The 12,712-nt window shown below is 29.8% G+C and overlaps 1 non-coding gene across 1 annotated transcript; it reads left to right on the top strand.

Moving 5' to 3' along the window:
* The first annotated feature begins 4,473 nt into the window (after positions 1–4,473).
* Positions 4,474–4,546, top strand: Trnav-uac (transfer RNA valine (anticodon UAC)). The gene has a single exon. It is a non-coding gene; the product is annotated as a tRNA-Val (tRNA).
* Positions 4,547–12,712: the final 8,166 nt, after the last annotated feature.

Here is a 12,712-nt window from a genome sequence, read left to right as displayed (position 1 = left end):
GATGGTTCTCTCGCAATAGTCCGGACAATTCGCGAAATTATCTCGTCAAAACCTTAAATCTCGAATTTTTGTGCATTTTTTTTCGGGGGGGGGGGGCTAATTTGGCATAATAGTGTCCATTTAATAGTATTATCTTGAAAAAATAAAAAAATAAGGAAAATTACCAAAAAAAAAAACAAACAAGAACAACAAAAGTGTGCCGTATTTTTAAAAGTTTTATTGCGTTGTTTTTATTTGCTTTTTTTATTTCATCGGTGAAGAAAAAGGCCAAACAGAAATTTGAAGGCCAAACTGCTTTAAAAAAAGGCCAAATTCGCGAAATTTGGCCTCGCTATAAAAAAAAAAATGGGGAAATCCCCCTACTTGAACTTTCTGTTTAATTAATAATGACTCGCTTGTAGCGTTGATTTTTTTCTTTTTTCGCTATAAAAAAATAACTACTTGATGAAATTACGTGATTTTTTCTGTAGGAAAACTTTATCCCATGACGAGTACGTACAATATATATATATTTTTTTAAATATTTCCATTTTTTAATGTCAATGGAAAACTGCAAAAGTACCCAAACCCGAAATGTAAAGACCACGAGTGAAGGCGCTTTTTTTTTTTTTTTTTTGGTTTAGTTTCATAATGGCGGCCGTGATGTCGGAGGTTCGATTGTTAGATTGTAAGTTTCGTATTTTTTTAATTTGTAAATCGCAAGTTAGGAAAAAATTAAACCCTTCCAAGATGGACAATAAATCAAGCCATAATATTTTATGGTAAAGGTAAGAGCCTACGAACCATAGTTTTTTAGGAGATGTGATTATTGGATTAACCAATCAGAAATCGTCTGTGGCACACACATCTCTGTTTTTATAGATATATAGATATAGATTTCCAAAATATCATCAGTACAATATCTGAAATAGAAAAAAAATCATTAATGATAAAATGACAAAGATTTTCAACCCTTCAGTAACTTTTTGGACATCCTATATATACTAGCAATTTTGCTTCAGAAAACAAACATATTTTTTGTATGTATGTTAAATGTTTGTGCCGGCATGTGTCCGCTAACCACATTTAGGATATGACACATAGAAACTTGAAAGTGTGCAGGTATGTAGCGATGTTCCTGGTTATGGATAGTGTATATTTGATGATAGTAAGATGTTTGAAAAGTGCTAAGAACAGCGCTAATAATTAATATGCATGTAGTTAAATTGGCGAATTAAAAAGATGGATGAAAATATGAATGATATGAACGGGTCACCAGTTAGCAAGAGCTTTACAGAGATGTAAAGTATTCTTTGAAATACCCAAGTTTGTTGAGAAGTTTTAAAGTTCTTGAATAAGAAATAGACAAAAGCGTCAACATGCTCGTTTCAAAGTTTCATTGTAGGTATGTATGTGCGTGTATGTGTGTGTGAGAGAGAGAGAGAGTTGAGTCCCTTTCTTTAGCGACTTCCCTTCATCGGCCCAAATTGCACAAGCAGGTGTTCTTAAGCGACGTTTTTTGAGTGCCTTAAGAAACAGATCGCTAGTATCGTCATCTCTCTTGCTTTTGGCTGTTTCCTTTATAAGAGTTTTTAACGCGCCAGCTTATTATTTTCACACATACGTGTCACATTTTGGGGTTTGAAAAGATTTTGATTGCTTTAAAATATTTTAAGTTAACAGAATGCGAACACGTATGGCAGCTGTATGCAAGTGACCGAGCCGTGTGTGAGGTAACGTCACATCAAGGAAGAAGTTAAAAGATTATAAAAGAAGCACGTGTGCACAGACCGATGACCACGTTAGAGACGGACAGAGAGACGTGTTACACAAGTGGCCCGAGAGCAACAGGAAAAGACGCGTGCGAAACATGGTCAGATAGGGACGGAATACCAGATGTTCGATACGGCAGAGTCTTGTTAAGCACATTGGAGTGCGAGAGGATTTTGAACAAGAGATAAGGCGTTATTCTGTAAAGTACCTCTAAATAAATATCTGTTGTTTCACTGAAATAAAGAGTGAGCCAAATTCTTTCTTTGGCTTTGTTTCCTTGTGACTGCCTGCATACAACATATGGGTCCTGAGGGTGGACATGCAACTACTACGTTACAGATAGCTTTAGGAAGTGACTCAAAGAGCATGAACAGACTGGAGAAAGAAAGAGAGTAACTGATAAGGGCGATTTGCGTTTTAGCGTTCGTCGGAATCGCTTCATGATCTTGTTACAAGTATAATCAATGTAGATTGTCCAAGGGCGGCACATCTATCATTTTTTTCTCATAAATGGGTCCATGATACAGCCTGCTTACCTCGTAATTCATTTATTTTACGCCTGTTTTCATAATTACACAAATCTTGGCGTTTGTCAGAATTTGAACAAACTTGGATGTTTTTAAAACATTCTGTCAGCCCATAATTATTTGGACTACCGTGTATTAAGTTTCGGCAACATTAAAGAAAGATTTTTCCTGCGCGAGAGTTTGTAATCTAGTTTCACCCATATTAGAACAACAATGGCTGCAGTAAGTTTAGGAAACTCCTGGTATTATTAACCAACATAATGTTACAACTTTCTACGAAGGGAAGAATCTATCAGGCGTGTGTACAGAGTGTGATGATTGCATGGAAGTGAAAACTGAATAAGTGAAGTGAATGAGGGTTGAGGGCATGCGTTGCATGGAGAGAAGTAATATGGGAGTGATACGCTCGATGTCTGATATGACTTTTGAAATCAAGATTTGATCTGATGACCTCTGAGGAAGACTATATAGACAGTATAGAGAGATATGCGCAGAACAGGAGACTTCAATGGTATGGCCATGTTGAATGAGCAGCTGAGAGTTCTTCGATAAGCACAAGTAGAACAGTTAAAGTAGCATGTCTAGTTCACAGGAAAATGCCGAAGAAACATGGGCGGAAGAGATAAAAATAAACTTGAGAGAAAGAGTGGTAAATAAAGGCCTGGCCAGAGATTAGTTTAGAAGTCAATTTATTAAAGCTGTCCAACATATACCGACATTTAAATTGGATGTTTAATCGAATGTGATGATAATTCATAGAAAATGAACAGACGTCTGATCAAGTTATTTATTGGAGCATTCTCAAATGTTTTTAAATAAATTGGGCGTTCTTACTTCCCTTGTTATTATTTCATGTCTTCCTCCACAAACATGGCGCAGATTTTTATGATAAAGATTGAAAACTCGTCTTTTTTTATTTATTAAATAATGCGGTAACATTTAAATACTTCTGATATGCCAGTTAAGTGAATATTAGGTTTAGTTAAAATTGACACAAATGTCAGTAGATAATTTTTTTTTTAAATCAACTTTTTTGTTTTCCGAATTTCACTATTATAGAATAATTGCATCGAAAAGGGTGGTTAGAAAACAAGAATTGATTTTGGATTGTCTTCTCTTTCCACTAACGAAAACAAAACAAAACCAAAAAATACTTCTGGTTAACTAACGTGCACTTGTGCACTATGAATTACATGGGAGATTGCATTGTGATTTTGCTATTTGGTTTGTCTCTGGTCAAAGCGTACGATTTATCGACGCATCTAAAGTATAATCGGGCATTTTTTTTTTTTTTTTTACTATAGACAACAAACCGAAAAAGTGCTAACAATAAATATGACAAATAAATGTTATCAAAAACAAAGCAAGAAAGTTACTTATTTACCAATATCTGGATAGTTTGTTTTTTTTGTGCATTAACTTATTTTAAAGCGTCTTTAAATTTTTAAACACAATTAGCTCCGAGTTGTTAAGTTAGAACGAGACCAAAATGGCTGACATGGGAGGGTCATCTGGGTACACTCGATAATCGCTCAAAACTCGAAAATGAAACAAAATATTGATAAAAATCCACACAATAACTGTAACCATGACAGTTATTGGATGGGCTTCTTCTTCTTCTTCTTCTTCTTCTTCTTCTTCTTCTTCTTCTTCTTCTTATTATTATTATTATTATTATTATTATTATTATTATAATAAGCGATTATCGAGTCTTCCCAGATGACCGTCTAATGTCAACTATTTTATTCTTGTTCTAACTTAGTAACACGGCACTACTTGAGTTTCAAACTTTAAAAAAAAAACGCTTTAAAATAAGTTAAAAATTAACGGATTTATCCATGTAGGTAGAAGAGTATCTTGTCTTTGGTAACTTTTGTTACAAATATATATTTTTTGTTTTGTTTGTTTTTTTACTAATTTTTCATTTTGTTGTCTATAGTAAAACATGCCCGTATATTATTACTTATTGATTTAATAAGCATTATTATCTTGAATTTGTCGTGATTTCATTACCGTGTCTATTCATTGTTTTATTCGCCGATCTGGCTGACAAGCTGAAACATTCAATTCATTGATCGTTTTCACATGCAAATAAACCGGCTGCCGTTGCTATTCGTATTATTCACTTTTAATCTATAATGATCCCCAGCAATCGCTTGAACAAGAATGCTATTAAGCCGCTGACCTCTATCAAGGTTCTGTGGTGTAGTGGTTATCACGTCTGCTTTACACGCAGAAGGCCGCGAGTTCGAGCCTCGCCAGAACCTTAAGTTTTGTTTATTTTTATTAAATGTGTATCTATATCTAAAAAGTTTTTTTTTAATATAAGATAAATTCATTTATAGTTTATTACTATTGATTTCTTTGCAAGGCGTAAGATTTTATTAGTTTGGCCAGTGATTATATTTTAATGTATACATTAAGACATGAAAGTAATCGTATAGTTTCGTCTTCAGACAGGCAGATACAAAATCTCCATTAGTTTTATATAGATTAGTCAAAATTTAGTGTACATATGTTTCCTGTGTATCTCCCTCCCACGGCGGGATGATGTCACACAAGGGACGGAAAGTGGAATTGTAGAATCAGCGCCCTAGAAAAAAAATGCTTGTGCAATATCGTCAGCATCCTCCCGTAGGGGCGCCTCAGGCGATCAGTAATGCTTTCCATTTTTTTAATTTTCACACTTTTGCACCGATTATCCCCGGCTAAAACCCAGATATAAAGTTTCGCATGGGTTCGAATACCCTATATATTAAGTTTCATGTCTGTAAACCAAAAACTGACACAGGAGTTTGGTAGGCAAAGGGAGAAGGTAAAGCCTGGGAGAGTAGATATCCTAGAACTGCACAGTACCAAAAACATACCTCAGTCAAAAGAGACGAAGCCATCTGAAACAATGGCCTTTACTCTATAGGCTTTGGTGCCGTAGGAAAACCCTCCCGACTGAAGCCCCCAGGCTGCTTCTACTTATTAAGTGGTGAGGTATTTGTACGACATTAGGATATACTGGCAGGGAGACTCGACGTTGCCTGGGATTGAATGATGATTAACGAATGTTTCACACGCCCATATTTTTATTACAACCGAAACCGATGAAAGAGCCAATTTTTCAATCAAATCGATTGATTGCCTGCTCTAGTTGGGGACCAATCGCGGTGTACAGGGAGAAAGCTTCAAATCCTTTTCCACAATGACGTAGTCCAAAATACACTGTATTCTACATTGGACTGTAGAGAACCTACACTTGATTTTATCAAATTATTTTTATATATAAAATGGCTTGAATTAAAGTTTAAAATGCAAAAGTCAAGTATGATGCTTCAATTATACTCGAAACAAAAACATTCATTTTGAACGCGCGCCTGTCATATCAACGAAACTACTGTTGATTTTATATGCCTGGCCTTTCTGCTTGTGCGGTAATAATGTGTTGAATTTAAGTTTAAAGTGCAAAAATCAAATATCATGGTGTAATTATGTTTTGAACAGAAACATTCATTTTGAACATGCCCCTGTCATATCAAAGAACTTACTGTTGATTTTAACATGCTGAACCTTTCTGCTTGTATAGTATTAAGCTTCGCAAATGCACGTGCGATGTTAGGCTGTATAAGGCGTTCATTCTGGTCAAAATCTCCTGTTCTTTTTGTCAGCGGATTATTTCAATTATCAAAGACCTTCCGATAGAAAACCTATCTAAGAACACTGCAAGATAAATAAAATAGATTTGTGTGATAAAAAAAACAAACCGCCAGCCGTTTCGGTGTCCAATGGGAACTCTCTCTCTCTCTCTCACACACACACACACATGCACACACATACAAAGTTCCTCTTATCTAATAGTAGAGATATATGTGGAGATCGGGGGGGGGGTAAACTTCATTTTGTTTAGACAATTATGTTTTATTCATATACTTTCACCGCTTTGGTAAGAAACTGTTAAAATAAATCATTACAAAAATAGAATAATTTTATTCTAAATTACCAGACCACCTGGCGTTGCTTAATAATAAACTACGATTAAATATGATATTTTAATACGTCATATTTATTGTTATAGAGCCAATTCTCAATTGGTTATTATATTTTACTCAATATACAGTAATTATTTTATAAGAAAATATAACTTGGGGGTCCATCAGTTAGGATTGAAACCAACGCGTATAGTTCTCCAGCCTTAGTCGATACTGTTTGACCTATAAACCGATGGATAAGTAAGGTTTAAAAATTAAGCGATTACAAGCTATGAATGTATATTTGCAATGTGCAGAAGTAACAAGTTTAGTCGACTCATTTCTGCCAAGGTTAACTTAAAAAAAATTTTTTTTGTCCCCCTTAAAAGCTACGTTGCCGGCTAAAACCAATTCTAAATTGCTCCACAGTTTTAAATTCCCTGTATATCAAGTTTCAAATCTATAGTCGAAAAATTCAAAAAGTAGTAGATATTATTATGCACACACACACACACACACACACACACACACACACACACACACACACACACACACACATATTGAGTAAGATGATTGATAATTTGTAATTAAAATTAAAAATTATAATTAAAAATTAAAATTAAAAATTAAAAATCGGTTTCACAAGGAAGAACAAACAAAATCAAAATCAAAATCAGTTCTTCCTCATGAAACCGATTTTTAATTTTAATTACAAATTATCAATCATCTTACTTAATATTAAAATAGCTCTAGGATATATATGCCCATCGAGCTTATTATATATCTGCTTACAACGAGCACTGTTTTCTTTTAATTTAATTGTATTAATGAATTTACTAATACATTAAAATATACTCTGCTCTTTAGACTTGTTCTAATCCCCTTTATATATATATATATATATATATATATATATATATATATATATATATATATATATATATATATATATATATATATGTATAAAGGAAAGAAAATTAAAACCTTAAGTTGAACTTTACAATCAAAAATTTATTGTTCGACTGAATACTCCAAAAAACAATTTACTTTTACAATTTAATTTTTTGGAGTATTCAGTCGAACAATAAATTTTGATTGTAAAGTTCAACTTACAGTTTTAATTTTCTTTCTCTTATAGTAAGCTCTACTCTCTATTGCGTATTGAGCTTTTTTTAATTCGGTTGGGATTACATTTTCTATATATAAATACTGTTATTTATATTAGTTTGAAATTTACCATAGCGTATATCAGGTAAACATTACATCCTTTTGTTTTCATTAATATATATATATATATATATATATATATATATATATATATATATATATATATATAGGGGTCAGTGGAAGAGAATAAAATCAATTCTTTAAGAGGAGACGTATCGGGATAATACAAAGCTCAACACATTGTACTGGAGCTTATATAGAAGTCAATAAAGAGAGAAAATAAAGGTATAAAAACTATTATTATTATTATTATTATTATTATTATTATTATTATTATTATTATAATATTATTATTATTATTATTATTATAATAATATTATAATAATAATAATAATAATAATAATAATAATAATAATAATAATAATTGCTGTCACAGCTTACCACAGGGTAAGTATGAAAGAAAAGGAGAAACGAAGCAAATACACAGAGCTAGCCAGAGAGTTAAAAGGGATTTGGATGATGAAGAAAATCAAAATAGTACCGGTAATAGTAGGAGCACTAGGAACAATTCCAAAAACTCCTAAAAAAGAATGGCAAAAATTGGAATCTGAGGAATAACTGCAAAAATACAACGCCTAACGATAAAGAAAACGTCCTAAATATTAAGGAAACCCCTAGAATGTTGGGAATAACACAAAACAATATAACAAAGAAGCGTTACAGGGAATGAAGAACGCCGAAGCTGCATATCAACAAGTTCTACACCACCATCATGCATCCCCCCATTGTCTCATCACCGTTCCCCCCAATAGAAAAGTGATACCAAAGAGCCGAGAAGGGTCAAGGAGGATGGAAAGACCGAGGAGAGAGCGCTGGCCAGACCTCCGTTAAACAAGCGCGAAGAGAACTGGGATCGTGGGGAGGCTTAGTGCCACTCAAATACCAGTATAAACCAATGGCCACTACCAGCGAGAAATCAATGGTATGAGGCTGTTGCGATGACGCAGATTTATCTGCAAATGCTATCGAAGGAGGTGGAGAGAGCTGGATGTCTGGGGAGACTTGTTGTCACTCAGCTTCCAGAGAACACTGCAGGTCTCCAAACCGATCGTTTGTTGACTTGTGTGAAAGCTCCATGTGAGCCAATAGTATATATATATATATATATATATATATATATATATATATATATATATATATATATATATATATATATATATATATATATTCAATTAAGGTATACATCAATTAGTGGTGTTGAGTAAGTGAAAACTCTTTATACCATGGTATTTCGAAGCCTAATGCTTCTCATCAGAAGAGTAAAGAAGATGCTAGGTAACGTCTAGCGATAGTTACATTATGAGGGAAATAAATTATCGAGTCTGAATGGGGGAAGTATATTGATTTCTATGACATAAGAAAAGTATAGTTTGTAATATATAATGCCATATATAATAATAATATATAATATATATATAATAATAATATATATAATATATATAATATATAAGGTATATAGCATATCTGTCATAGTGGGTTTAATGTATATGGACAGTATGTACGTTTAAACTCTCGGGGAGAATATAAGGTGAGTTACTTGAAAGAAGTTTCTTATTTAAACATATGTGTAGATGTGTTGTATCTACGGTGGGGGTTTACATGAGATAGGAGGTTTATGCTATATCGGTATTTTTTTAGAAGAAGGTATCTGAGATTATAACAGTACTTAAAAGGGATATAATTTATTAGGAATAATATGATAATTAATGTGAGGGGATTAATTATACGGAGTACACTGTACAAAGATTTTATTTAAGTAAGATAGACGATAAATAGATGGAAGAATAAGGGGATAAGAATACCAAAAGTGGAATGGGGTGGATAGTTGTCAAAATGTAAGAATTATCGGCCTCATGGAAGTACTCTTGTGATAGCGTGTAAATGACCCTCGTCACAGCCGCTTTCATCTCATCGATTTTTTCATAACGACAGACTCTTCCCACTCTTTATCTGTGCCTAAATCCAAACGTAGATTCCATGAGCAAAGCTTCTTTCTTAGAACTGCACGCCAGTGGAACTCTCTGCCGCTTGCCTGTTTCCAACCTGACTACAACTTGGACGTCTTCAAGTCCAACATAAACAAACTCCTGACAAACCGCCCCCTTAAGTAAGACACTCTATCAAAACCCCCAATACTAATGATTACTACAATACTATCTCATTGATTACTGTACACGCAATAACCCTTATCACTGAGTGGCCTTCGGGCCTTGATAAGTGGTGACCCCCCATGTAAAAAAAAAAAAGACTCTAAGATTTTCCTTGAACTCAAGAAATAACCAAAAGTCACAGGAAGCAAGGTCTGGACTATAGGGAGAGTGAGGAACTGTCTTGACGCTTATCTTGGTCAAGTAGTCTGTGACAAGGATGGATCACCCTTGTAACAAACTTCGGCAAATCTTCCGCATTTTAGTTCTGCGCAAATAACTGTGTGTACATTGTCCACACCGACATCAAACTGGCCACGTATTATCTCTATCAAAACACGATGGTCCCATTCCATAAAATTCAACTCTGGGGTTCTGACTTCCTTACTCTTTCCACACGTCTCATCATTCCTCACATACACTCTGCCGTCCTTTAATCTCTTATTCCATTCAAAAACTAATACTCGATTCAAGCAAGATTGTCCATAAGCAATGTGAATCATTCCATATGTTTCTGTCGCAGTTTTTCCAAGTTTAAAACAGAATTTTATTGCATATCTTTCTTCTAAAGTGTCATCACGCACAGATTGCATTTTTGAAATTCACCAGCTCTGACAATCAGCCTTTAGTAGGGTATATTCCAATTCCTAATGTAACTGTTCATTCGAACCTTAAATCATAAAAAGTAGTCAGTTATCTAATAAGATGTATAGCAATAAAATACTGAATTTTCAATTTCAAATGCATGTACAAACGTCTGGAAACTTATTGAAGGCACTTCGTAGATTTGTCAGAGATGAACATGAAATAAAAAAATTAGAACTGACTTATACATTAATACAAAAATAAAAATAAATTTAGAACTAATACATTAATACAAAAATAAAAAAAATAGAACTAATACATTAATACAAAAATAAAAAAAATTAGAACTAATACATTAATACAAAAATAAAAATAAATTTAGAACTAATACATTAATACAAAAATAAAAAAAATAGAACTAATACATTAATACAAAAATAAAAAAAATAGAACTAATACATTAATACAAAAATAAAAAAAATAGAACTAATACATTAATACAAAAATAAAAAAAATTAGAACTAATACATTAATACAAAAATAAAAAAAATAGAACTAATACATTAATACAAAAATAAAAAAAAATTTAGAACTAATACATTAATACAAAAATAAAAAAATAGAACTAATACATTAATACAAAAATAAAAAAAATAGAACTAATACATTAATACAAAAATAAAAAAAATAGAACTAATACATTAATACAAAAATAAAAAAAAATAGAACTAATACATTAATAAAAAATAAAAAAAATTAGAACTAATACATTAATACAAAAATAAAAAAATTGGAACTAATACATTAATACAAAAATAAAAATAAATTTAGAACTAATACATTAATACAAAAATAAAAAAAATAGAACTAATACATTAATACAAAAATAAAAAAAATAGAACTAATACATTAATACAAAAATAAAAAAATTAGAACTAATACATTAATACAAAAATAAAAAAAATTAGAACTAATACATTAATACAAAAATAAAAAAAATTAGAACTAATACATTAATACAAAAATAAAAATAAATTTAGAACTAATACATTAATACAAAAATAAAAAAAATAGAACTAATACATTAATACAAAAATAAAAAAAATAGAACTAATACATTAATACAAAAATAAAAAAAATAGAACTAATACATTAATACAAAAATAAAAAAAATTAGAACTAATACATTAATACAAAAATAAAAAAATTAGAACTAATACATTAATACAAAAATAAAAAAAATTAGAACTAATACATTAATACAAAAATAACAATAAATTTAGAACTAATACATTAATACAAAAATAAAAAAAATAGAACTAATACATTAATACAAAAATAAAAAAAATAGAACTAATACATTAATACAAAAATAAAAAAAATAGAACTAATACATTAATACAAAAATAAAAAAATAGAACTAATACATTAATACAAAAATAAAAAAAATAGAACTAATACATTAATACAAAAATAAAAAAAATAGAACTAATACATTAATACAAAAATAAAAATAAAATAGAACTAATACATTAATACAAAAATAAAAAAATTAGAACTAATACATTAATACAAAAATAAAAAAAATAGAACTAATACATTAATACAAAAATACAAAAAAATAGAACTAATACATTAATACAAAAATAAAAAAAATAGAACTAATACATTAATACAAAAATAAAAATAAAATAGAACTAATACATTAATACAAAAATAAAAAAAATAGAACTAATACATTAATACAAAAATAAAAAAAATAGAACTAATACATTAATACAAAAATAAAAAAAATAGAACTAATACATTAATACAAAAATAAAAAAAATAGAACTAATACATTAATACAAAAATAAACAAATAGAACTAATACATTAATACAAAAATAAAAAAATAGAACTAATACATTAATACAAAAATAAAAAAAATAGAACTAATACATTAATACAAAAATAAAAAAAATAGAACTAATACATTAATACAAAAATAAAAAAAATTAGAACTAATACATTAATACAAAAATAAAAAAAAATAGAACTAATACATTAATACAAAAATAAAAAAAATTAGAACTAATACATTAATACAAAAATAAAAAAATAGAACTAATACATTAATACAAAAATAAAAATAAATTTAGAACTAATACATTAATACAAAAATAAAAAAAATTAGAACTAATACATTAATACAAAAATAAAAAAAATAGAACTAATACATTAATACAAAAATAAAAAAAAATAGAACTAATACATTAATACAAAAATAAAAAAAATAGAACTAATACATTAATACAAAAATAAAAAAAAATTTAGAACTAATACATTAATACAAAAATAAAAAAAATTAGAACTAATACATTAATACAAAAATAAAAAAAATAGAACTAATACATTAATACAAAAATAAAAAAAATAGAACTAATACATTAATACAAAAATACAAAAAAATAGAACTAATACATTAATACAAAAATAAAAAAAATTAGAACTAATACATTAATACAAAAATAAAAAAA

The sequence above is a fragment of the Euprymna scolopes genome, chromosome 11 (genome assembly GCF_053919585.1).
Source record: "Euprymna scolopes isolate OS-2025 chromosome 11, ASM5391958v1, whole genome shotgun sequence".
NCBI classification, from domain to species: Eukaryota; Metazoa; Mollusca; class Cephalopoda; order Sepiida; family Sepiolidae; genus Euprymna; species Euprymna scolopes.
Note: the sequence above shows the minus strand (reverse complement) of the source record. Positions and strands in the feature narration are given on the sequence as shown.